Below are 6,000 nucleotides of genomic sequence, written 5' to 3'. Positions count from 1 at the left end.
AGATACCTCAAAATGCAAACATTTATGGAGCACTAGCTCTATGCAGACACAGCTCTAAACATCTGTGGACATCAAGGCTAGGACACCACAAAAGAAATGAATATAAAGTCCCTTCCCTGGGAGTCTAAATCATAGTTATATAAACAACAGTGATATTCCCTGCGGAATGTCTGTGATAATAAAATAGAAATTACAATGAGAATTCAAAGCGCTAAGGCAGTGTAGACTGTGGAGCTGAAAGACTCAGGTGGACTAGGTAGGTAGGGATTCCAGGTCAGTCTTCTGGCACAGTTAGCTCAGGCTTCCGGATTTCTCCTACACCTCACTCCAGCAGTCAACCTAACATGCGTTCTGAAGACCATGGCCTCAGCCCAAAGATGGCAGGTGGAACTGAAACCAACACAGGCAGGGAGGAAGGACAGCAGAAGGATGTGTGAGAATGGCTTTTGGAAGTTACAACAGTACAGAAAAGCAAAAGATCCTGGCCAGATACCAGTGGTGGTCAATTTCCACATTTAGGTAAAAGAAAGAAAAAAGGATAGGACATATTAGAGGATGTTCCAAATGGGCTAATTTTTGAGGGAAAACAAAACAAAATGACACACAGAGTTTGTTTAATGGGAGATCAAAACCCAAGGACAGGTAGGACATTTTTGAGATGAAGTTTATAGCAGATGAATGCTGTACACCAACAATATCTGAAACTCCCACAGCTAATCTGAACACAGTGGTTTTCACGGTTTGCCTCCATCCCCCGCTGTTTGTATTCATTTCAAATGACACTAGATTTCAAAATTGGCCACCTGCCCACTTAACTTAGGCTCTTTGTAAATGGTTTGTCCAGACCAGAAGCTATTTGAGCCTGCATTATTTTTCTGACAAGCTGTGGTCTTTTACCCTGTAAAGCCAGCATGTCCTGAATCCTAATGGAGCCTACTAGAGCCCATCAGAGGTGGTTATGGGCTTTTCTGCTGGCTGCTTTGATGGCCCTGGTTCCAAATGACTCAAAACCCCTCAGGCTCTCAGTTGCTAAGTTCTAATGATTCCAAGCAGAGGGCTAGAGACACCTTCAGCAGAGATAAAAACTGCTGCTCTCCCAGCAAATCCACAGGCTCAGTAGGGGTAGGGAGCTGCAGCCCTCCACCACAGAGCCAATGGCACGTGGTAGAATCAGAGCCAATTCTCATGGAGACTGGAGCATTTTCCCAAAGAGAATTGACCAATGACAAACATCAATGACAGTAAAACTTGTCTTCAGGTCTCTCAACCACTTACAGGAATGGCTCTATCCTTCTGGCACTGGGTGCAATCATGAGGCTCACCACAGCTTTTTAAAGAGGGGTCCCACCCAGTGATCACCTCTCACAAGACCCTAGCACTCTGGACAGTTCACGAGCAGCAGGAAGTCATTGTCCACTCAGGCGAGGTGAGCCAGGGGGGCGGTTCAATAAAGTCCAAATCATGCTGTTACTATCTCTTCCTCTGCCTTTGTTCCAACTCCCAAAGAGATGGTAGGCCTTTAGGAAGGGTACGATAAGTGATAAAGAAATTTAGAAATACTAAGTATAATTCAGAGGAAAAAGAGTTCACTGCTAGATCAGGAATTTGGGGATAGCTTACAGAGGAAGTAGAATTAAGGGGCCAACAGAAGGTGGGAAGGGTTGGAAAAAGAAGACAAAGGGAACAGGGTATTCCAGGTGAGGAAGGACATTGCAGGCAAATGTGTGGAGAGAGATGTTTATGCACAGTGTATGTAGTATGTGCAGTACTCAGGCTAAAGTGCAAGGTTAAAGTATGGAAATTAGTGAACGTAATATAAGAAAAGTAGGCTGAGACCATAACGTAAAGAAAATGGAATGTGGGGCGGCTGGGCACTGGGGAAGCAAAGATGACCAAAACCGTTGCGGCCCAGCAGGGGTGTATGCACAAGGGAAGGTAGCAGCACAGAGCAGGGAGCCATCAACACTACAGACCTCACGAAGGAAGGATATTTGAGCATCTTGGCACAAAGGACGCCATATTTCCTTGGGCATACACTGGGAGAGGGGCAGAGAAGCCCCTTCCAAAGACAGGGAATGGCAGAGGCCAAGGCCTTATGGCTTGGAACTGCATTTGCATTCAGAAGACTAGAAGCACTGATACATGGCTGCAAGGGAATATAAGGGAGATGCGGGAGCCAGTGCTCCAAATGTGGCCATGTAGCAGGTCAGGGAGTGTCTGGTCAGCTGGAGGTTCCCAGCACATACTGCAGAGAACACAATGGATGCACAAAGGATCCTCAGGAGCCATGACTGGGCAGCGAGTACAAATGGAGATCATGAATAAGCAGGTCCCCATCCCCTTTTAACCAGACGAGCTCTGTTCTGAAGTTTTTTTAACACAATTATACTTAATCCAAAGTTTGAAAGTGATATCAGCATTAGTCATTAAAGGCTTTCAGCAGCAAAGACCTGAAGTGATCAGGAGGCCACCAGGGCAATATCAGCAGCCTGGATGCCTTCAGAAAAGGAGGCAAGTGAAGAGATCACCGCTCAGTTCAGATGAGAGATGATCAAGACTGAGCTACAGCTATGCAAGAAAGAGAGGAAGGAAGGAAGGAAGGAAGGAAGGAAGGAAGGAAGGAAGGAAGGAAGGAAGGAAGAAATAAGAGAAGAAAGAAAGAAAGAAAGAAAGAAAGAAAGAAAGAAAGAAAGAAAGAAAAGATACATCTAAAAGACAATGTTAACAAAATATTTACTGGGACTTGATGGTTAATTTTACATGAGGAAACACAACAATTCACTGTGCATCTACTAAAATGATTACAACAAGAAGCTAACAATACCGAGTATTGGGGAAGAGATAGAATCTTTCAAACTCTCATGCATTCCTGGTGGAAGTGAAAAATTATACATCCACTTTGGAAAATTGCTTAGCAGTTTTTGTTAACATAAAATATTCACTTGGTCTATAACCTAGTTATTTCACTCCTAAATATTTACCCAAGAAAAATGAAAACATATGTCCCTGAAAAGACCCATGTAAGAATATACATAATAACTTTGCTCATAAAAGTAAAAAACTAGAAATATTTCATATGCTCATTGGCAGGAAAAAGAATAACCAAATTTTAGTATATTCATACAACGGAATACAACTTGACAATAAAAAGGAATGAACCACCAATATAAGGAACAATCCAGAAAAATATTATGCAAGCGAAAAAACTAGGAATAAAAAAGTACGTAATGTATGATGCCATTTATATGAGGTTCAAAAACAGACAAGACTACTCTGTATGAGACAAATCAGAACAATAGTTGCCTCTAGGGAGGGGGAGCTATTGACTAAAAAGGGGCAGGGGCAAACTTTCAGGGGTAAGGGACACATAGTATATTTTTATTTGGCTGAGAATTATACAATGTAAACACTTGCCAAAATACATTGTGCTTAACTCTGTGCTTAAGATCTTTGCATTTCACTATATGCTTCAAAATATGCTTCAATGATATTTTCTTTCACATGAGGAATTTGGAGAAAGGAAAAGTAAAAAGTGACTCAAGAGTTCAATGGAGGGGTGCCTGGGTGGCTCAGTTGGTTAAGCGTCCAACTCTTGGTTTTGGTTCAGGTCATGATCTCACAGTTTTGTGAGTTCAAGCCCCACATCAGGCTCTGCACTGGCAGGCTCTGGCTTGCTTGGGATTCCCTATCCCTCTCTCTTTGCCCCTCCCCCACTTGCACTGTCTCTGTCTCTCTCAAAATAAATAATAAACTTTAAAAAAAAAGAGAGAGAGAAAGTTCAAAAGGACAGACAGGAAGAAGAAACTTGCCACTAATAAAACACGGAAATCAATGAAGGGGTAAGATGATGCTCATTTTCACCTCCTTTGAAACATACTCTTCATAATTTGCAATATTTGGTTTTTGTCTTTCACCTTCTATTAGATCACAAGCTCCCTGGGATCTCCTCAATACAAGGTATTGGGCAGAACAGCCCCTCAGTTACTAAGTGCTGCCTGGGCACTGAGATCAGATGGTGATTTTGTCTCTTTCCTCTGGATCAACAGGTTTAGTAAGTGAGCACATGGAAGCATTTATGACGGACAACAGGTCAAAGTGTTACATGTGCCCGAGAAATTGGCTTCACTTCTGTGGGTCCAGACTCATGCCTTGATCTAGAGGAACAACTAACTGGAAGAGTATAGGCCATCAGCAAATGCATGAAGAAGTTCTCCTGACCCCTCAGCTCATATTGCCCACTCCACCCATGAAGATTTCACCTGAGTTTTCCAGGTACTGGCAAACCCTTCTCATTCCTTCTCCTCACAGCTTCCCTGCTCTTTTCCACCATCTTCAATCTGCTTGCCATTGTCGTCCTTGTCAACATGATCAAACATGTGAAATCAATCACCCACGCTATCCGTGGGTCTTTGCCATTCACCTACCTGGGAGACAAAAGGTGCCATTATGACCAAGGGCAAAGTGTGTTGTGTCCTGGCATCTTCTTATCATTAAGATGAATTTGGCTTGCATGTAACTAAATTGAGGCAGGGTCTCCTGGGGTTCAAAGAAAGCCTTTGTAATTGCCCTTGACCACAGAATAAACACTCTGTAAATGTTGTTTCCTCCCCAGCTGGGCCAGGCTGCCAATGACCGCCTTGCCTTCCTGACCTCAGCAACTTCAGAAGGATCGTGTTTTCCAGGGAAATTAGATTTATGCAAAATACCCAGGGAAGTCACATGCCTGCCTTCAAGGCCTCCCTGCTTCCCTTCTGCCTCAGAAGCTGTAAGGAAGCAATCCCACGTAGCTCTCCCTGACCGGGATGGTGGACCCCACCCTCATCAGAGGATGGAGAGCCTTAACCAGCAAAACAAATCCACAGAGAGAAAACTGACACTCCTTCCTTTTCCTCCTTTCTCCCTCCTGTCCCCACAAGCAGCAGAACATGCATGGAAACCCAAATCTTTAATGTCCTAAATTCCCTGACAGTGGCAGTTGGAGGATCTAGTGACACACACATACATATATTTTAAGGATTCTGAGTTAATTGGCAGATCAGGAGAATTATAGGCCAGCTATTGGCTTCAGTGGGCTTTTCACATAAGCAAGACAACTCTGATCAAGAGCAGAAAGAAGCTCAAGGGAAGATGCAACAAGTTTGCCACGAGTCCACACACACCCCAGCCAGTGTCAAAGCACATGCTGTGTGTTCATGTGAGAGGTGTTGATTGTCAAGGGCAATTACAAAGGCTTTCATTCGACCCCAGGAGACCCTGCCTCAATTTAGTTACATGCAAGCCAAAGGCATCTTAGTGATAAGATGCCAGGACATAACACGCTTTATCATTGGTCATAAACATGGCTGTCCTTTGTGGCCACCTTTTGTCCCCCAGAGCAGGTGAATGGCAAAGACCCATGCAATTGCAGTGGTGAATATTAGTTACCAACAGTATAACCAAGCTCCTCTATAACTGGGAACGGCTGAGTTAAGTCATGAGGGTTAAGTGGAGGAAGAGGGTAGGAAGGCTCACAGAATTTCACAGTTCTCTGTAGGGATGGCACACGTATACTCTCTTCAACATCTCCCACATCTACTTTTCATCCTTACTACTCAAACAACTTTAAAATACAGAAAAGGATGCCGAGGTTAGTCTGGAGCACGACATCGTGAAATCTACTGACTGAGAAGCGATATAATTCTATGTGGCATAGCGAAAGGAATCAGGACTTTGTGGCCAGTTGGATCAAGGATTAAACCCACCTCTGGGATCAGTGCCTGGGGCAAGTCACAGATTGTTTCAGCTCAGTTCCACATCTGAAAATATGGATAATAATATTTGTTTATATACAGTGTTTGGTAATGACCCTAGCCACAAAACATCCCCCCTTGTTGATAAGAACAATCAAACAAAATGATCATTGGCATGGTTTTAGTACTAGTCTCAGATGACACAGGGGATTCATCAGATGAGTGGCAGCAAACTGAACCCAGATATGAGTCAGTATTCACCAGAGCCACT

Source organism: Panthera leo, chromosome B1 (assembly GCF_018350215.1).
Source record: "Panthera leo isolate Ple1 chromosome B1, P.leo_Ple1_pat1.1, whole genome shotgun sequence".
NCBI lineage: Eukaryota > Metazoa > Chordata > Mammalia > Carnivora > Felidae > Panthera > Panthera leo.
Note: the sequence above shows the minus strand (reverse complement) of the source record.